Genomic DNA, 21,660 nt, shown 5'->3' with positions numbered 1-21,660 from the left:
TGTATAGGATGGCTTAGAGAGGTATGATCCTGCCTTAGGGAGGGGGTTGGACTAGATCTATGGAGGTCCCTTCTGGCTCCACTGTATGATTCTGTGCCCCTCATCCTCCACAATCAGCAAACTGGCTTACAAATCAGGCTATTTTTTAAATGAAGAAATATTGGGGTTACTTTCTTTGCCTGTGTTGTAGCCTTAAGGCACATGACATTTCTATTTCCAGTCATTTTGTTTCAGCTACAAGGAATGAAAGCTTTTTCTTTTAACTAAATGAAAGCTGAGATTTCATATAATCCCATGACTCCAAGACCTGGAAATAACACCAAATATCATCAAATTTGTAATAACAATCACAAAGAATTGGGCAGATGAGTCCAAAAAGTAAATAGGCATCAAAATATCAGTTTTTCACAATGAGAGCTCAAACTTGTAACTAGAATCATGTTGGTCCAAGGGAAATCCCTATATAGCTTGTCTCCTCTGAACAACTGGCTGAGAAGAGGAACCATCACCTCCATTTTGGAAACAGCAAAACTGAGGCAGAGAGAGGATTTGCTACATCTGTCTTCCCCCAAAAATCAGCTTTCCATAACTGGGATGTGTGTCTTCCATGCAAAGCTGATTTATTTTACCTTTTTTTGGCCAGAACTTCATTGCATGGAGGCACAGAAGGACAGAACAGTGTGCTACAAGATGGGTACCATCTCAACACTACATATCCCCATACTCTTGTTATGGGATAAAACTTGCCCCAAACTGGTACCAATTTGAGCATGGCTGTGAAATGGTTAATGCTGGACAGTGCCAGCTCTCCCCTCCCCTTGCTTCTTGGCAGGGACAGAAAAGCTGGCAGCCATCTTGTAGCACATTGTCTTTATGAAAGAGCCACCTCTAGGCATTGATTTGGGAAAAATCTGATTTCTACATTCTGCCTTCCAAAAACAATCCATGTATCTTCTTGGGGCACATGTGGTATGCAAGAAAGTACGGTATACTATTTGCTCCAAGCCACATTGGAAACCAGTGCTTGCACAGGGAATAAGAGCCCAAGTGACCTGGCTCCTTTCCGCTGTCCCCCCTGGTTAGACCACAGTAGCCTGTTCTCTAAACTAGTGTGAACAAAATTAGATTCTAAAAATGAGCTGAGTTTTACTTATATAAGGATCCAATACTGCAAATACCACGGCACGTAGCTCTGTGCCACACACACTCCCACTAACTCCCCTGGAGCATCAGTTAACTTTGATCATGCCTAGGGTGCTTTATATGATGCAGAGGTACCATGCGGTTGTAGATTTAATGGAGTCATCTCCCCCCCCACACACACATGCACATGCACACTTTATCATCTCAATAAATGTAGAAATTTTTGGCTGGATTTTTTTGCTGTTTTGTATTTTTGCAGACTGAAATAGTTCTCCAGCATCATTGCCAGCTCTGATTCCTTTATCCGTATGCCTTATAGATTATTACCATTACACAAAATGCCCAGTGCTGTACAAGACACAAAATATAGACAGCCTCAGCAGTGAAGAGTGTATGATCTAACCAAAACAGACAGACGAGACAGGGCTTCATGAGAAGTAGAGAAGAGTGACAATAAGTGCTGTTTTGTTTTTATAAATGTATTACGAACATTATTGAACTAGAAAGAGACACGTTTTTTTCCTCTCTTTAATAAGGAATGTAACACCACCTCCTCGTCCACTTGATCAGTCATATATTACACTGAAATGTAAAAATGCAGTGTAACATAAGTTTGAGACATGAGGCCTGATCCAGCAACGCACTTAAGCATGTGTTTGTTTCTGAACAACAGGACAATCTAGGCTTGTTGTTTTTACGATGGAAACCTTAGATCGCACTGTAGGTTGAAAGAGGCCCTTTTGTTTATATTCACTGGAAATAAAATTGCTCCTAAATCAGTAAGGAAAAGCCTCATTTTCTTTATCCATTTAACATCCCCATCTGTGGTATGAGATTTGTTAAAAATCAGTAAGAAAAATTGCATGTATCCTTACAAATGAAATAATAATTCTCATTTATCTATAAATTCCCTTTTTACCCTGCAGAATCTACTGACATACATTTACAGGGATGGGCAGGCTCCCACAGATTTTGCACTTCTCAAAATCACATAACTTGAAAGGAAGGTTGTTGACTTTATCTATTTTTTAATAACTAATGTAAAAGAATTCCTGCTTCTCATAGCAATCTTATTTTTTTTAATTTTTGCCTCATGAATTATTTTGAGTAATATTCTATTACTTCTTTTAAAAAAAATCCATTTTTTTAAAGGAGTATGTTTTAAGGAGGGTTTTTCTTTTTCCTATTTTTTTTTCCCTCCTAGTCCCCTCCCCCTCCTCCAACTCCCCCAAAAAAACTTCTGCTGTTTTTTTTTTTAATAGGGGCTTTTGCAATAAGGGGGAAACAAGCTAGATAACCCACTGTACCAAAGAAACTGAAGTTGACTCTAAGAAACCAAAGTAGGAGCTTGATTCAAAGCCCACTGAAGTCAAATGGAGGTACTCCAAGAGTAGAATGATTGTCCAGTGGAATGGTAGAGTACTGGGCTGAGATTCGGGAGGCATGGACTTAATGATACTCACCTACTGTGTAACCTAGAGCAAGCATTGGATCTCCCCTATCCTTCAGATTCCTAGCTGTAAAATGGGGACAATACTCCTATAACTCCTGTACATATGCCCACAGGATATGATCTGTTAATGATTGTGAGGCCCTCTGATCTTACAGTGAAAGCTGTTGGGTATATAGACTTAACTAATCTGTTTCCAAAGGAAAGAAGTTGTCATTTATGGCCATAGGAGGAAGTAAATGATCAGACAAGTGGGATTTTCAATTTGATGGTCTCTCTTTAAGCTTTCGTAACTTTGAAACAGCAAAATCTTTCTTCCTGGGGGATCAACACTGTGCTCTGAAGGCTGTCTCGTCTCTTGATGTAGTGCACTGGAAACTCTCAAAGCCCCCAGTTTGTGTGATTTTTGTTGCAAAACACCCAGCTCCTGTAAACCACAGTAAAGAGATTCCAAGAGTGAGGCATCAAAACAGCAATCACAGCACTCTCAGGCTGTTCTTCCCAGCTCTCTTTCCAAACTAAATTAAACACAGGTGCACACTGGAACATGAGTTGCAACAATAGCAATGCTTGTTTGGTTCCCTGGCATGTTTAGCCAGTAGAAACCAGGAGCTCATGGCTTTCTGGACAGTGTTAACTCAGATAGTTAACTCCGTTTGCTGTATTAACTCATTGCAAAAAACCTCTCTTATGCTAGCATGACCCATTGCTCCACCTTCACATTTGGTTTTGAAATTAAGAGAGTAAAATTTAAAATGTAGGGATAATTTGAGAGAGACTAGAAGGTTTTAGAGGGAGGGGGCATCTCTGTAGTTCATTGTAGTGTTCACAAAATGGTATGTGTATATGTACCAGCTTCTGTGTATGTGTGATTTTGGTTTTATTTGTATGTTTTTGCTCCCTAGTCCTATATTATAATGCAGTGTATCTTGAGCTGCTGCAATTCACCTCTGAGGCACTTGCATTTCAGTGCTGGATGAAGAGATTCATTTACATAGGGTTAAATCAGATCCTCCTGTACACAGAGATCACATGAGGTACAAAGACGAGAGTTGGCTGGTCTGTTGACAACTACAACAGTCCTGACGTGGGGGGCATTTCTGGGTGTAGTGGAGACACACCAGAATGGCTACCATGGGAGAAGTTCTAGCTTGGGCAGCCATAGAGGCGTAGCAAAGTTGCCTGTGGTGGCATTTTGGTTTAAGTATGGTTAAGTAAAGGTCTTAGATTAGAAGAGGCTTTAACACAGGGCTGTTCAAAGGCCAAACCCAGATTTTTAGTGAGCGTAAATAACTGTCTGTTTCTCTTCTATTTGTACAGCTCCAAACAGGGCCCCAGTTTCCTCCTGACAACTGCTGCAGAATTAACCAATGGCAATTCACAAGAGTTGTACTAGTATACAATAATGATCAGTCTGACTGGGCATCTCCTGACCCACCAACCAAGCAACATGCATTGAATGAGCCTTTTGTATGTTTAGTCAGCCTGCGTGATGAGTAAAAACCAGCAATTCCACCTGAACCATAGCCACTCACAAACATGCCCTTGTCTCCCCACAGTGGCTCATCTGCGTATGAATTTAATATGGCAGCCGCAGCCTCCATTAGGCTTCTCAAGCTGTAGATGGGACTGCAGGAAGCTTGTGTTCTAATCCCAGCTCTGCCAGTGATCTGCTGTGTGGCCTTGAGCAAGTCACTTTACCCTCTCCTACCTCGTTTCTGCTTTGTCTATTTTGATTATCAGCACTTTGGGGTAGGGACTCCTGGTTGCTACTGAAGTGCAGATAATAACATAATTACCAGTTACAATACCTCATCCTTGAGCTCAGCCAGCAGAAGTCTGTGCTTTTAGTGTGACACAGCTGTACAGCTGATGACCCGAGCGAGGCTGCTTACGTACGCCGTCGCTTGTTAAACAGCTGGGCTGGTTTGGTTGGTGCGTGGCTTCTCCAGTGCTGCACCGACTGTGGCACCAGCCCCTAAATAGCCCCAGCTTCTCTGTGGCTGCTTTGATGTTTCAGTCAGGGTCATTTTCCTGTCTTTCTTCCCTGGACAAGCTACCTTCCTAGAGTTCTTGCCCGTGCCCGGTTTCATTGCCATCACATTCTTCTCCTGAAACTGATACAGCTGTTTTAATTAGTGGGGTTTTCGTTTTCCACCCGGAGGAGCCTCCCACCCTTCAAAGCCCAACTTTCAAATATTAACTCTCCTAAATGCCCGCTTTCCCCTCCCCTCCCCTGTTTGCTCTGTAAATTATGTCCAGTCTTTACTTACAACGAGAAGGTGCCTGGCATGATAAATTCAGGTTAGTATCTCACTCCCCCTTTCTCGTGTGTGTGTGTGTGTGTATGTGTATATGTGTGTGTGTAAAGAATGAACAAAATAAAATTGGATCAAGCCATAAATTACCTTTCAGTCTCCTGGTGTCATAAATTGCCTGGGGAAGGCTCCATTTTTTACTTTTCTTTCAACTAAACAAGATAATTAATGTAAGAAAAAAGAGAGGGGAAGCCACCCCTAAGCACCCTTTGCCTTGATGTTGCTCAAGGAAAGTTCAAGGTTGCATGAGGAGAGGGGTCCCAGAGCTTCAAGCTGAGGGAAATGGCTGAAGGCTGAGTGTTTTCATTTTAGCTGGGAGGTGGGAGGGATCCGAACGTGGGCTGTGACCTATTTAATAAAATGCCCAGGAGAAAGGGGGGTGTCGGGGGTGGTGGTGGAAGGAGGTGGTACTGGGAGGGGGGAGGGGAGAAGGAGACACCAGTGACCCCGGGGCTAGGGGGAGGCTGTCACAAGATGAAAGTGGCCCTTCTTCCATTCCTTTCCCACTTAGTGCTGTCAGCACTTTTTAATGTCAAACTTTGTGAGTGATCGTTGGGGAGCTGGGCTAGTTTCTGTCTAAACTTTCCCAGGACTCCCGCCTGATGAATGCCTTGCTTGGACGCGAGGGCGGAGGCCAGTGTGGGTGGGCTCCAAGACTCTTGGGGGCCTGGCACTGGTGTGACCGGGGGGCTACCTTTCAAGACTTTCCTTTCATCTAAAGCTTGTAGTGTGACCTTCCCTCTCCACCCTGCCACCCTCTATCCTCACCATCCCATGCCAAGAGCAGTTCCCCCTCAGCTGACCCAAGTTTTGCCACAACCAAGCTAAGGAAGACAGAGGTTCCCATCCATACCCAGCAAAGGTCCGGAGACTTGATTCCTAGTGACAAGAGCACTGGCTTGAGCTTCAAGAGACTGGGATTCCTTTCCTAGCTCTACTTCTGGGTGGCCTGGGGCAAGTCACTTTTTTGCCTCAGTTTCCTCCTCTGTAAAATGGGGATAATGATACTGGCCTCTTTGTAAAGCATTTGGAGTGTTACTGAAGAACAGTGCTATCATCCAAAAACTAGATATCATCCAAAAACTCCTATTATGGATCAGGACTTCTTGATGCTAGGTGCTGTACAAGCACAGAACAAACATACAATTCTGCCCTAGAAAACGTCTCATCAAACTTAATCCAAGGCTATAGGACTCCTCTTATTAGCAGGGAAACATTGTTCTGTGGAAGAAAAAAAGCTCAGAGCATGTGTCAAAGAGAACAACAAAGTTACTTAGGAAAGGCAGCTGGCCAAGCAAGGAGTGTCTGTAGCCATACAACATCCCCAGAGCAGGTAGGTATGGTATGCATGACCACAGGTTCAGCGTGCAACTGGGTATTCCTGTGGGTTCAATGTTTTTATGTTTGAGAATTGGTATTCTGAGTCATATTTAGTGTATACGTGTATGACTGATTGTATAGTTGTATGGCATAGTGTTGGGTGTGAGGTGCTGGGTGTACAGCACCTCAGCTGGAATAGCGCACACACTATTAGATGTAAATGTTTTCTCTATACTTGTGAATATAGCAGGGGCAGAACATAAGAAACTCTGTGTGACATCAGGTGCATGTATTTTCTATGTGTGCTGTGCTTGTCTCTTGCAAGTCAGTTCAAGGCTCTTGTTGGTGTGCATGTGTATTGGGTCAGATGTAGTCTGTGTGCAGTCAGGGGATATTGAGTGGGCACTAGCTCAGCAGATGAAGAATGGTGTAGTACAGGGGTTTTCAACCTTTTTTAAGGAGTGTAACCTTTCTGGTGGTGGTGGCTAGATGCAGAGCTGGGCAGGGGGGCTTACACGCAGCGGCAGAACAGGGTGGTGGGTGGTGGCGCTCTATCCCTGCCTGCCCGCACGTACTCCCCAGCACCTTCCAAATACTCCTGGGGGTACGCGTACCCTCAGTTGGCAACCCCTGATCTAGTACTTAGGTCACTAGCATAGATTTGCCTTTCCACTGACTTCCTGTGTGACTTTGGGCAATCACATAAGTCCAGCACTGATAAGGGGCAATATTACTTATGAGTTACGCACTGTAGTACCTACCTCCCCAACCCAAACCTGGGTTTGACATCTGGTGAGGTTCGGCACCTCAGCTTGGCAATCCAAAAAAGGGAGAGGGGGAGTAGGCTCAGCCAGTAGGAGATACCAAGCCCTGTGCCATATATGAACTCCTGACCTCTGGGAATTAGGTTCCTGAGTTGTAGCTGCAAGGCAAGTGGTTCCACCCCACTCCTGCATTGGAGCCTCAGTTCTCTCCTGAGGGTAGGTACCTACAAATGTCTTCCTAAAGAACTGAGTGAGGTTCACTGTTTTCCTCTTAAAACACCAGTGTGATGGCACTGCCACCCATCTTTTATGTAAGAAAAGGGTAGGCCTTGCACCCTTCTATTGAAGTGCGAGATTCATGACAAGCAGTAAGCCTTCTTCTGTGGCCTGGGGGTATGGTACTCAGCTGGGAAATAGGTGTCTTGGATTCTAGTCCCAGAGTTATTTCCCTTTTCTTCCCTCAATCCAGTGACTGTCTCAGTGCACAAATAGTCCCTGGAGCAGGATCTGGAACCCAGAACTAAGTCATTTTTATGGATCTGGCCTGTAGCCTCTCAAGACCTTGGATCCCCAGCTACAATACAGGAGCAAGCATTCATCATGGAGCACTAGAAAGATGAATGCATTAAAGACCATGAGGAGTTCAAACACTCTGGTGACAGGGCCCTGGTATGCGCCAGGTATAGATAGGTGGCTGTTACATACATCCATAGTACCAGGTGAAAGTGTGCTCAGTATGAGGATGTCTTAATAGTTTTCCTTTTTCAAGCCCAGTTGTTGGTAATTGTATTTGGTTCCAACAAAACATGATTAGCTCACACTAAAATAGCAATGAAGCAAGGTAACAGGGCTGACCCTAGTTTACCAACTTGAGTTCAGCCCCCAGGTTCCCCATAGGCTCAAATACCTCTTTCTTCTGCAGTGTAAACATTCCTAAGGTCTCCACTAGCTTTGCTCTGGGGAAGCAGGCAGGCATAGTGTGCTTAAGCTGTGGCATTAATGGAACAAGTTCCCTATACTCCTGTTTTATAGCTGTGCAAAATCCAGTGTCTGATCTTTGTGGCTTGTTTGAACCTGTATGTCTGAAGCTTGAACCCCCTTCTTGGAACCGTGGATCTGGAGCGAGGAAAAGGAGACAAAAACGGACCTCTTTCTATCGCTGTCAGTGTCTCAAGTGTTCTCAGGATGCCCATGCAGGAGTGTCTGTATTTGAGGGTAGCAGTTGGCACACCTGTTCACAGTGGCTTTGCTGCTTAAGGTGAAAGGTTATTTTCCAAACACTCAGCACTCTTTCTGCTCATGCATCCTGCATGCATGTACTGACTGTGTGTGTGTGCGTGTGCGTTCATTGTGGATCACCTGGATGCCGTGTATGTGCATATTCATTATGTCACCTAGATGCAGATTGTTCCTTGTCTGTATGTACAATTTGCACTCACAACATGATACGACTGTGCTGCTGCTTCACAGTGTGTGCACTTGGTGTGTGCTGTGCGCTCAGGGGCGAGCATGGCTGTGTGTTCTGTGTGTGCTCTCTGCTCAGGGGTGTATCTGTGCTGTGTGGTTTCTCTGCTGTGTGTTCTGCCTGGCTCTGCCTGGCTTAAGCACCTTTCGAATACATTGGGCACAGCTCATTGAATCCTTTAACAATCTGACTCCTGTCTTCCTCTTTTTCCCCCCATAGTCAATTTCTCATCTAAGAAGCAGAGAAAATACAGATCCCTTCCCCCTGCTGCTTCCCTGCCATTGCTGGGGTCTAACCCCTGATCCTGCTGCTGGGGACCCTGGCACAGTCTCATAGCTCCCCCCAGAGGAAAAAAAAAAGGATTTGGTTGGGTTTTTTTTTCCCTTTAATGTTCTCTGATTGTGATGATTTTCCAAAACTCAGCAATTCCCTGCTCCCGTACCCCTCGCATGGAGAGAACTAGTTAATGGGCCATTAACTAGAGGAGGGGAGCACTGTAGCAGCTGCAAGCAAAAAGAACACCACCAAACAACAAGAGAAGTTTCAGGGCAAAAGCCCTGGAGACACAGACATTAAAGACTTGGCCATCAGCATGGAAATCAGGTGAACTCATGGTTAGAGTGGAAATTTATCTAGGCATGAGTCTTGAAACCCTGTGGAATATGCTGTGTACTGTCCTCCCAGCCCATTTATGCATACTGATGGGTAGCACAGCAGCAGAAGCGTGGAGGGTAGTACACTGGGCCATAGCAAGAGAACCTTGCACTTCTGTGCCTCATCTCTCTTCCATACTTTGCTTATTCTCTCCCTGCTCTGCCCCAGGAAGATTGCAAACTCCCTGGGGCAGAGACTAGCTCTCACTTAGGGGCTATATGATCTTAATTGGGGCCTTCAGACCCACCTAAAATAAGAACAACAATAGTGCTTAGTCCTCCTTCCCCCACTTCTGCTCTGCCAAGCATTTAGGCATGAATTTAAACAAATCGTTTGTCCTATTAAATGTTCCTGGGATTATTCACATGGCCAAACTGAAGCACGTGCACTTGTGCTTTGACACATCAAGTAGCTATTTTACAGCATGTAAAACTAAGCTCCTTGGGGCAGGGATTCTGATTTATTCAATATTTAGAAAGCACCTGAGCACTTCTGAAGCACCTTGTATTACTGTAAGGCTGTGAGTTTCAACAGGGGTGCTACATAATATTACCACTATTAGCACCTCCACATGATTCACAAGATAAACCCAGAGATTTTAAATAGGAGTCCAGAGTGTCAAAAATATTCTAGCCTGTTTTGGTCTTCCTGACCAAAACATGGAATTGCTCTACTATTTTCCCATAGTCAAAGAAAAAATGAAAGGCAAGAGTTGGCATTTTCCAAGGGCTAAGTCTAACAAGAGGTGTCTCAAAGTCTATAAAATGTTAAGAACATGTGTATTAAGTATCATTTGTATTGCAGTAGCAGGCAGAAATTTTAGAGATGGATCAGAGCTGCAGTGTGTTGGGCATTGTGTACAAATGTACACATACATTGCAAACAAATGCATACCAATAAAAAGTTTGCCCCTATTCCTAAAGGTTTACACTCAGAGTAACATGAATACCAGGACTTATCAACATTTCTGCATCAGATCTTTTTTTTTTTTTGGGGGGGGGGAGTTCACAGAAAATTGTTTTTTTCAGCCAAATAAGAATTTTTCTAGAAAGTTGAGATTTCCATTTTTTGTCAGAAGCCTCAAGCCCAGAAAATATTTTTGTCAAAATTGTGTGTGTGTGCGCGTGCATTTGTGTATGTGTGGAGTCATTTCTGACCAGCTGTAATTGATGATAACAAGTGATATAAATAACGCCGGTCAATGTCCCTACAGAAATCAATAGGAATCACAGATGTTGAGCAGGAGTCGAAGGTGCCCAGGGACAGGTGGTTGACTGATGACAGTGTCTTGAGTTGAGACTGGAAGAGATGGGCTCAGCTCCTCTGCTAGCTAAATAAGCATTACAAAACCACGATTCACCAGTTAAAGACAAGCAATGAAGGGCTGTCCTAGTGATCTTTTAATAGCAGTAATTATAGCATGAAGAAGGGATGGTGCTAAATTTTATGCACAGATGTGGAACTGAAGAAATCTGGGTTCTACTCCTGGTTCAGCCACAGACCCACTGCATAATCCTAGACACATCATTTACTTGTTGTGCCTCAGTTTCTTTATTCTTAAGTGTTATGATATGGATTTACTTTACAGCAGAGGACAGCTGCAAAGCTAAATCCACTAATGACTGTAAAATGCTTTGAGATCTTCACATAGAATGAGGATATGAACGTATGAGATTAGCTAACACACATTCTCTTTAAATTAGGCGCTTTCAGCCACCACTGTAGAAAAATAGAATCTTAGAAAATTAGGGTCAGATGGGACCTCAGGAGGTCATCTACCCCCTGCTCAAAGCATGACCATCCCCAACTAGATCATCCCAGCCAAAGCTTTGTCTGGCCAGGTCTCCATCTCCAAGGATGGAGAGTCCACAACCTCTTTGGGTAACCAGTTCCAGTGTTTTATTACCCTCCTAGCGAGAAAATTCTTCCTAATATCTAACCTAAACTTCCTTTGCTGCAACTTGAGAGCATTGCTCCATGTTCTGTCATCTACCACCACTGACAGCAGCTTTAAATTCATCCTTTTTTAAACCCCCTCTTCAGGTAATTGATGGCTACTATTAAATCCCCTCTCAGTTTTCTCTTCTCCCAACTAAATAAACCCAGTTTTCTCAGCATCTTCTCAGAAGTCAGGTGTCACAGCCCCCTCACCATATTTGTTGCCCTCCACTGGCCTGTTTCCAATTTATCCACATCCTTTCTATAGTGGGGGGCCCAGAACTGAACACAGTACTCCAGATGTGGCTTCACCAATGAAACCAAACCAAACAAACAAAACAATGATGCTAAAAGAATCATAATGATGCTTAGAAGTAGTACGCCATATTATTCTGAAGTGAGACAGAAGGTGGGTAAGAGTAGTTAAACACACAAAAAAGATCATACTAAAGTTAAGGTTGCACATATAACCTTAATTCTGGCCCTCTAAAACCGTTATTACAGTGGAATCATTAAGTTGGAAGGCAACTTCAGGATTATCCAGTCCAACCCCCTATACAGATGCAGGATGTGCTATTTCTGAATCACCCCAGTTGCCTGTTCAGCTTCTTCTTGGAAACATCCAGTGAAAGAAATTCCACAACTTCCCAGAGCAGCTTGGTCCACCACCTGGCTGTTCCTACAGTTATGAGATTTTTCTTGATATTTAATCTAAACCTGCTCTGGTGCAGTTAAAAACTATTGCCTTGTGACCTGGACTGTATTGTTCTCCCTCTTCTTATGGTAGTTTTTCAGATATTTGGAAACTGTTATCTTGTTCCACACCTCCCCTTTATCTCCTTTTCTCCAGCCTAAATGTCCCTAATTCTCTCCCTTTCTATGTCAGCACATTTGTTTTTACTTCCTAGGTGTAGCTCCTTGCATATGTCTTTGTTAAATTTTATGTTACTTCTATAGACCAAGTCTCCAATCAAGATCCTTGTTAAATTCTAATCTTATCATCCAAAGTGTTTGCAAGCCTATCTAATTTTGTGTCATCTTCAGACTTGATCAGTAAAGTCTCTATTCCTGAATCCACATCATTAATAGAAATGTTAAACAGCACCAGACCCAGAAGAGACCCCTATGGAATCCCCTGTGAGACCTCCTGCCTCCTGCCATCGATTTATAGTTACTCTTTGCTTGTGGTTATTCAGCCAATTATGTGTCCACCTAATGATAATTCTATCCAGCCCATTTTTCCCATTTACATATGAGAATGCCCCTTCTTATTGTCTTTAACATTTTCTCACTGATTCAATCTCATTTTTCATCTTTGCATTTCTGATTTTGTCCTACAAGTTCGAGTTGTTGGTGTAAAATACAGTGTTTAATGTCATGAGTGCACACCTTTTCTCAGACGGTATTTAGGGTTTGTCTACACCAGTGGCAGATTCTGCTGAGGACAGGGCCAAGGATACCCCACCCACCTGCACCCCCTGGTCTAGCTGACGTACTCAAAGTGCGGAAGTTGGTGTTCTGGGCTTCTCGTCAGCAGCTGCTCTCAGGCACACTGTAGACTGAAAACTTGAGACTGAGTGCAGAAGCACAAGCTGAGAGCACTGTATTTCCAGTTTGTAGTGTACTTGTTAGGTAGGGCATGGGCATGGGCATGGACAAGGTGTCCTCAACCTCTTCCTTACCAGGATCTATCAGAGGTGAAAGCAAGCCTATAATAGATCATTGTGTAATGTGGTATAGAAGAATTAGTAGGAGTATTAGTAGGAGCATTGCCAGCAGATTGAGGGAAGTAATTAGTCCCCGCTCTTCAGCACTGGTGAGGCCACATCTGGAGTATTGTGTTCAGTTTTGGGGTCCCACTATAAAAAAGATGTGGACAAGTTGGAGACAGTCCAGCAGAAAGCAACAAAAATGGTTCAGGGACTGGGGCACATGACTTTATGAGGAAAGGCTGAGGGAACTGGATTTATTTAGTTTGGAGAAGAGAAGACTGAACAGGGATTTGATAGCAGCCTTTACCTGAAGGGCGGTTCCAAAGAGGATGGAGCTGGATTGCTTTCAGTGGTGACAGATGACAGAATAAGGAGCAATGGTCTCAAATTGCAGCAAAGGGGGTTTAGGTTAAATATTGGGAAACAACTTTCTCACTAGTAGGGTGAAGCCCTGGATCAAGTTACCTAGAGAGGTGGTGCAGTCCCCGTCCTTGGGATTTTTAAGGCCTGGGCTGACAAAGCCTTGGTTGGAATTATCTAGTTGGGGCTGGTCCTGCTTTGCGCAGGGGGTTTGACTAGATGATCTCCTGAGTCCCGTCCAACCCTAATTTTCTGTCATTCTAAGAAGCACTGCACACCATGGCAAAAAAAGTGCTGGAGTTTACAGGGGTTGGAAATTAAATGACAACATTCACTGCCACTTGATGTCTCTGTGCTTCAGTTCTCCATCTGTTAAATGATCCTTCATTCCCCTTATTTTTGTCTTGCCTGTTTAGACTGTAAACTCTTCAGGGTAGGGACTGTTTCTTGCTATGCGAATGTACAGTGCAAAACACAATAGATTCCCAGGATATCTGGGGTCCTTGAGCATTACTGTACTACAGATAATAATAATAACAACTGCAGCAGCTCTTTCAATGACTACATCTGTCTTTAACATACCCTATTGCAAATTCATTCACTATATCATACAGTTAAACAATTTGCACCTAGCAACACACACTAGCATGTCAGTTTATGAGGGGAAAAATCAGTTTTAATTTACTTGAACTTGTACAATTAGAAATATTTTATTACTTTTAGATCATTTGCAAACATACATAAATTCTATGCATAAATTCTTACTCATTATATAATTCATTCAATAATATTTTAAAGAAAATACATCCAATGCCTGAAGAAAGTAGTATTTATTAGGGCTATTTGACAATAGGTCACAAGAAAAAATATAAATTATTTACACTTGTATGGAAAAGAAACATAGTCAAATGAGAAATCATTAAAATACATTCTGTTATTAAAATACTTTATATGTATTTCTCTAAGACGTAGTTTGTGCATTATTGTACAACAATAAATTACTATTAAGAGGCATCACTGTCTGTGTAAGAAAAAATAATCTGGTTAAATGTATTACATGTTGGTGCTGAGGAAAATCATTAAAAAATATATTGTAGACAGAAGAGAATTTACCAGATAGTCTGTCAATAAAAAAAACACTGGATCTTTATGATGCTGGAATTTAACAGATCTGGTAGAAAAAGACAAAGCCAGTTTTATAAAAATATTGACATTTTCAAGGTTTTTACATTTCAAATTGTATGAGTTTCATTTTGTGGTGTTTTTACCCAATACTTTATTTAAAAAATGTTTTCCAAAAAGTTTAATTGAACAAACACTGGAATTTTCAGCAAAATACAAATTTCTGTATATTTTGTGTGAACATGTAAAGGGAGAAAAAGAGAACTGTTATGCAAAAATGAAACATTTTGACTATGCTGATTTTTTTTCCCATGACAACATATATTTTGAAGAAAGGCTACTTTCAATGAGAGAGCTTTTTTTTTTCCAGCTATAAAATTCAATAAATAATATCTTTGCACAATGTTCAACAAAGTTCGTACATGCATGTATTTAAACTTGTGGCAGAACTTGCAATGTATTCGTTGAAGAGTAGCATGTGACCACACAATTAAAGGTACGTTGTATAAACCCACAAGGGCAGAGTTAAGGTTAAACATCAACTTATTTTTGTTACTTCCTACTTTCTGAGAGGCCAAAGGCTGGCACCAGCATAGATTTTTGCATTTGATTTCCCAAGTGGTTTAAAAAGAAAAAAAAAGTAAAACAAGGAAAACCTCAAAAAAGTAGCTGTGTGGCTTTGATGTTTGTTTGGGAAAAAGGTATGCAAATATGTACCTAATGAGTATTTAAAGCAAGAAGCAACATAAAGCTACCCCATTTTAAAGGGAAAAAACAGTAGTCTTCCTGCTCACTTGTTATTGTCTCTCTGAGCTGGGGGTAGTGGTAAGACACCTCTATGCCACATGTATTGATACTGGAAAAAGACTCTTCTGCAGGTATATTTCATTGTGCAGTTGATACAGTTGATCTTTGTTGTATGCATCATGGATGACATTTTCAGAGCTGATGGCAAGATTTAGCCATGGAATTAAGAGTTGTGTAGCTAGGTGGCTTTGGAAGTGAAAGCCTATAGATGCAAATTACTCTGGATGACTGGGTAACAGAAATATGCATGTATGCTGCGCACCTGCTTTGCATTCAGTGTTAGCCTGCACAGTACCAATAACTTTGTTGTCCTCTGTTATGTGTGACTGTGTCTGCTTGTACCAGAGTGCACATAGCTGCTCTAGATCTGCACACTCATCATGTTTACGCAGCTGAATTACTACTGTGCACATAGATTTAGGATGTTAATTATGCACTCACTATGTGGAAAGACCCTGAGTACGTGTCACATGCTCATTGGTTTTGTGCAGCTGTGCCACAGAACATAGAGGTCTTGCATGTTAATTACACACTTGGTGAGTGTGTAGCTGTGTTACAATGGAGAGATCTCGAATATTTGTTGCACACTCAGCTGTGTCACTGCACACACAGCTCTGACGTGTTAGTCGCACACTTGATGGGTTTCAAAGACTTTGCCAGACAGCTTATGCATGCAGTTGTGTTAGTGTGTGCAGGTATGGCAGGCTTGTGACCCACTCCGTGGGTTTTATAGACTCTGTGTGTGCCTTCCTGAGCACAGATCTGAGACTACAGCCAGCCGCTGAACTCCAGCAGTAACAAACAGCCCCATTAATGCAGTGTCACAGATTTCATTAGGGCGTCAGTCCCAACCAACATGGCTATAAATCAGGGAGATTGTACAAGGGCTTCCAGGCTCTGGTTTCAAGGGCCACATAGCCAGAGACTCATAACACTCAGGAGGAAATGATCATGAATATTATTTAAAAAATCAGAAATGTATATTAGAAAATCTCTGAGCTTATCAGATGGAGTGAGGTTGGGTAATAGCTGTTATTTATACTGCTTGTGCAGAGTGATAAAGTGGTGCTTTATGACCTGTGTTTTATCACTTAGAATAAGAGTCATGTGACTCCATTAAGGTTCCTTCTGTAGAAATGAAAAAGGGTAAATTAATGTGTTTTTTTATTGTTAAATATTTGCACTCTCCTAAACCCAGTTTTTATTTTCTCTATTTAAGAAGTATCATATACTCACAAATAAGTTTAAGTTTTGATTGATGTAGAGGTGGGGAGAGAATTCCATTTATGTCAAAGTCTCTCTGGAGTGAATAGCCTCCCACAAAGTAGTGTCTATCAGCAGGGCGAGGGAAGGCAGCACAGTCAGCAGTTAGACCAGGACAGTAAGTCTCTTTGGCTTTCCTAGCCTACCGTCCTCTTGACAAACTAGTTTGAATCTGACAGCATCATCAAGTCTCTGTACCACTTTGGGGGAAAAGGGATTCAAAGAGAATTGTATTGGAAGGATTGTTGCTCAGGGCTTCCTGTATCTGAACCAGATCAGATCTTGCAATGTCCAAAGGCTGTCTAATAGTACCCAGCACAGGAGAGACTGCCACATGTGACTATATGTAAGGTGTGAGCAAAGGCTGTGAGGCAACATGTGGATTTGAAATCTTCTCGTTGCAAAAAAGGGGTGCCTAGTGGATGTGATGGGGACACATACATGTCAATGGAATAGGACTACGGCAGTGCTGCTGATAGGAACTTGCTAAAGATGGCTTCCTGGAGTTAAGAGTTCTGCTGGTTATGGGTTCCCACTGAGAGAGTTTGACAGGGAAGAGGAGTCAGAGAGCTGGGAATGTGAGTACCTGGAGAAGGCTGAAGTCATAGGATGCAGATTGCTGTTGCTGTTAAGCAGTAGCCATTCAGACAGTGCCAAACAGGCCACAATCCCTCCCATATAGCGCTTCAAATCTGACAGGAAGTGAGCAGGTGGGAGCTGTGGGAAGCCCAGAAGAAGGAACATGAAGAGGAAGGTCCATTTGGTTTAGTTCAATTCTCAAGAGTCACATGGAGAAGAACTGATGGATGAGTTCAGAGTTGACAATGGGCTGGTTGCCCCTCTGCAAAGAGGTTGAGTAGGGCCAGCCTTTCCTCACCCTTGTGGAACCCACTCAGATGTGGTTCTTCTACACTCTTGCAGCAGATGTATAGTGCTTTGAGATTGCGATACAATGTCCTTACTCAACAATTCATAAATCAAGGCAGCAATGTGGAAAGTCAAATGACTAGAAGGACAGTTGGGTCAAGTGTTTATGGAAGTGGGGCCAGAGTCAGCAACAAACAAAAGGTACCAGCATTGTAGCCCACATTTTTACTGGGAGAGGAAGAGCTTTACAGGACCTCATGGGTTCAAGCTGAATATATTGAAGGCTGATCACATTGACACATGCCAAGCAGCATAAAATGATTTAGGCTCATTTTGCTGTGCTCATAGCTAACCTATGTATTCAGGGACTTATTTAATACTTTCAGTGCAATGCCACTTAGAAGCCCCAGTCACTACATTACATGAGAGGCTGTACAATCTCAGACCAGAAAGCTGGTCCCTTCCTCAAACAGTTCAGTCTCTGGCTGTTACCCACATCAATCCACCCTTGCTCCTCTTCTGTTGTTTATTACACTTACTTGTCACTCATCTTGTTTCTAATGCATGCTTGGCTTAATTCAGAGCATGTCTCCCACATCCTGGCTGACTGCCTTAACTGCTCTTCGGTAAAAGGGCAGAACTACCACCAGGATAATGACCTCCGCCTTGTTGCTTTTTGTGGTAGCAGTGACTGAGTTATTAAGGTACTGGAATAAAAAGCCATTGGCATCTCTTTGCAAAGATTCCAGCACTGTTGGCTATGGATTTTGTAGTATAGTGCTGTTGGTACAGCTGATGGTATGGAACATTAGTGTATTGACTGAATTCAAAGGCCACTCTAACTTTGTTGAAAGAACTAGGTATATTTAGTCTGAAGAAAAGGAGATTAAGGAGGGAGGCATGTTAGCCGTTCTCAGTGTTTGAAATAGTTCCATAAAGATGATGGAGAGAAAGTCTTCTGTGCCACATTCTATCAGGTCAAAGAACTCTTGGTCGTAGCAGAGTTTCAGGGTCCCAGTTGCAGCTGGGAGATGCTAATCATTGTACAGGGACAGAATTGAGAGTTTCTGCTCCTCAGATCTTATAGTCCAGGCATGTTAAGTGATTTGTGCAAGGACACAGCTGGTCAGTGGCAGAGCTGGGAGTAGACCACCTGACTCCCAAGTCTACACTTAAACCCTGCCATCTACAGCTTCTTCTTATTACCCTGACAAAAACATTACACTCTTAAAATCTCTGGTGAGTATGTCAGTTGTGCTCTATGGTGTTTTTTCCTGTGACTGATCAGTCCTTGGGTATTTGTGTTTTTCTTACCAGATCCCATGTGCGTGATGCTATATTTACAGAACTCAGGCATCAGTGCTTGATTTTAAGCAGTGGTGTCAGGCTGCAGGATTTATTTTGATGTCTAGCCCTCGCAGCATAGCACTTACTTGGCTTATCACAGTCATTCCCCATCATGGGCACATGATAATTGTCTCTAGAGGAAGTGAGGAGAAGGCTTATTAATTTGTGCACTCAGGAAGGGTTGTAAATCACTAAGTGTTTCCAGCGATAAAATTGGCTAAATAAATTAAAAGAAGCACTAATGACCCAAACAGAGCTTTGCGGTAGCTGTAGAGTGGCACATCTTAGAGCTACACTCAGCTACTCATCTGGCCCTCATGGGAATGCATCAGTGTATCTCCAACACCCACCTCCTTGCCTTCTACTTCCCATGGAAATGACCTGACTTGTCCCCAGCACCCTCTAGGGTCCATTCTCTTTTCCCAAAGGTTACTTTGGTGTGTCCTCAACACCAGCCCTGGCACCTCATGCATAGCACTGGAGTGTTTCAGTTTTTCCCCTCACCAATCCCAGACCTTCCTGTGTCCATTGTGGGTAGTCCTACCCTCCACATTCTGTAATGGCTGTAGTTTTTACATTTCTGTTAACTTTCTTTTTGAACCCATGAGACATTAAAGTTAATTTTACTAGTTCTGTGACACTGATCAGCATGTTCAACCCAGTTTTCTTCTGTTACAGATGGAAAATACAGTCAAGAAGCCCAATCAGTACTGCACTTGTTCCCAGTAGCAGAGAATTTGAGGATATGTAGTATTAATGACACAAAGTAAGGAAATCTGATCCAAAACACTGAATGGTTAATAAAGAAAGTACGTTAGCAAATGACCCTATCATTTTCACTGTCCATTGTAGGGCCAGGAAATCTGTCAGTAAGGTACAAATTCTTGACTTTAAAAAAACTGACTTCAATAAGCTAAGGATTTTAGTGAGTGATGCCCTACAGGATCATGGACCACCAGGAAAGAGTGTGGATGAAGAACGGTCATTCCTCAAGGACATGATCTTCGGTGCACAGAAGTTATCCATACCAGTATGCAAAAAGGTGGCACAAGCCCCAGGAGGCCATCTTGGCTCAATAGAAGCCGCAGATCTTTTGAAAAAGAAAAGGGAGGCTTACCAGTGATGGAAGCTAGGGATAGGCCACACGGAGAACTGCATAAGATTGGCCCACACCTGTAGGGGGCAGATTAGAAAAGCAAAGGCAGTGACCAAATTCAGGTTAGCAACTGAAATCAAGGACAATAAGAAGTCCTTCTATAGGTACGTAGGTAACTGGAGGAAAACCAGTGGAAATGTGGGACCACTGCTCAATGCATCTGCACATTTGATCACCGACACCAAGGAGAAAATTGAACTCTGGAACAAGTACTTCACATTTGTATTCCACCAGTCTAAAAGTGATAGCCTGCCAAATACAAATATGAAACAGAATAGTCACAGTAGTGATGATCACCTACCAACAGTCAATGTAGAGCTGGTGAAAGAACAGTGAGAGAGGCTGGATTCCTATAAGTCTCTATCAGAGAGTGCTGAATGAACTAGCCAAAGTTATTGCAGGACCACTGGTTAACTTCTTTGAGAATTCATGGCACTCAGGAGAGGTCCCAGAAGACTGGAAGAGGGCCAGTGTTGTGCCCATCTTCAAGAAGAGGAGGAGAGAGGACCCAGGGAACTACAGGTCCATCAGCCTGACCTCAATCCCAGGAAAAATCCTCAATGTTTCTCAAGGAGTCCATATGCGATAAGCTAGTAGAAGACAAAATTCTGACTGACAGCCAGCATGGTTTTGTTGCGGGTAGATCATGTCTGACTAACCTCATCTCCTTCTATGACCAGGTTACTCACCACTTGGATAAGGGAGATGAGGTTGATGTCATTTACTTGGACTATAGAAAGGCTTTTAACTTGGTGTCCCATGAGGTTCTCGAGGTAAAACTAGGGGCTCAAGAATTTAACGGTCAAGTGGGTTGGCAACTGGCTGCGGGGTCGGACCCAGACAATACTAGCAGAATACTGTGTCGACCTGGTGGAAGGTAGTCAGTAGGATCCCCCAGGGTTCAGTATTTGGACCAGGGCTTTTCAACATCTTCATCAATGATCTAGATGTGGGGGTGAAAAGCACACTGGCAAAGTTTGCTGGTGACACTACGCTGTGGGGAAATGTGGCCTTGCATCAGGGTAGGCTGACAATCCAAGTGAACCTAGACAGATTAGTTAGATGGGCGGACCGGAACCAGATGCTGTTCGACACTGAAAAGTATAAAGTGCTCCATCTGAGGAGGGAAAATCTGCAACAAACTTACAGGTTCAGTGGTGCTACATGAGCAAGCACTACACCCGAAAGAGACCTGGGGGTCATAATTGGCCATAAAATGAAAATGAGCCACCAGTGTGATGCTACATTTAGCAGAGCAAACAATACGCTGGCATGCATCAACCAAGGCATCTCAAGCAAAACTAAGTTTATTCTCCCGCTCTACTTGGCATTGGTGAGGCTGCAGCTGGAGTACTGCATCCAGTTCTGGGAGCCACACTCCAAGAAGGATGTGGAGAAGCTTGAGAGAGTCCAGAGAAGAGCCACTTGTATGATTAGAGGCCTGAAGAGCAAGCCATATGAGGAAAGGCTGACAGATAAGGGACTGTTCAGCCTAGAAAAGGGAAGACTTTGTGGGGATTTGATGGCAGCTTACAAAATATCAGGAGTGAGAATCAGAGGCTCGGTGAACAACTATTCACCAAAGTGCCCCAGGGGAAAACCACGAGCAACAGTCATAAACTCCTAGAAGAAGGTTTCAGACTAGATACAAGGAAAAGCTTCTTCACGGTTTGTGTGACCAGACTCTGCAATAGACTCTCAGTGGAAGTGATACAGGCACCTACCCTGGAGATCTTCAAAAGGAGACTGGATGCACACCTTGCTGGGGTTATTTGACCCCACCAGTCTTTCTTGTCCAGAGCAGGGGGGCTGGACCTGATGATCTCATGAGGTCCCTTCCAGCCCTAAACTTCTGTGAATCTGTGAAGTGAAGACATTCAGAAGCCCACAGTGCTGAAAAAGCCACTCAACATCTGTATGATGTCTTTCACCTAAACATTTCCCAAAGCCTATCATAAACTATATAATACCAAA

General features: G+C 43.0%; 1 long non-coding RNA gene across 2 annotated transcripts in view; it reads left to right on the top strand.

The window, feature by feature from the left end:
- Positions 1–4,840: 4,840 nt before the first annotated feature.
- Positions 4,841–21,660, top strand: part of LOC149859548 (uncharacterized) — a 28,786-nt gene continuing 11,966 nt past the window's right edge. Inside the window, exons 1-2 of one of the 2 annotated variants that reach the window (XR_016443494.1) lie at positions 4,841–4,897; positions 19,209–19,296. This is a non-coding gene — a long non-coding RNA (uncharacterized LOC149859548). The remainder of the gene's footprint in view (positions 4,898–19,208; positions 19,297–21,660) is intronic. The other variant, XR_016443493.1, reaches the window with a different exon arrangement.

This window comes from Crocodylus siamensis, chromosome 7 (assembly GCF_052110815.1).
Source record: "Crocodylus siamensis isolate JL-2025a chromosome 7, ASM5211081v1, whole genome shotgun sequence".
Classification (NCBI taxonomy): domain Eukaryota; kingdom Metazoa; phylum Chordata; order Crocodylia; family Crocodylidae; genus Crocodylus; species Crocodylus siamensis.
The sequence above is the reverse complement of the archived record's forward strand: the minus strand, read 5'-3'. Positions and strand labels throughout refer to the sequence as shown.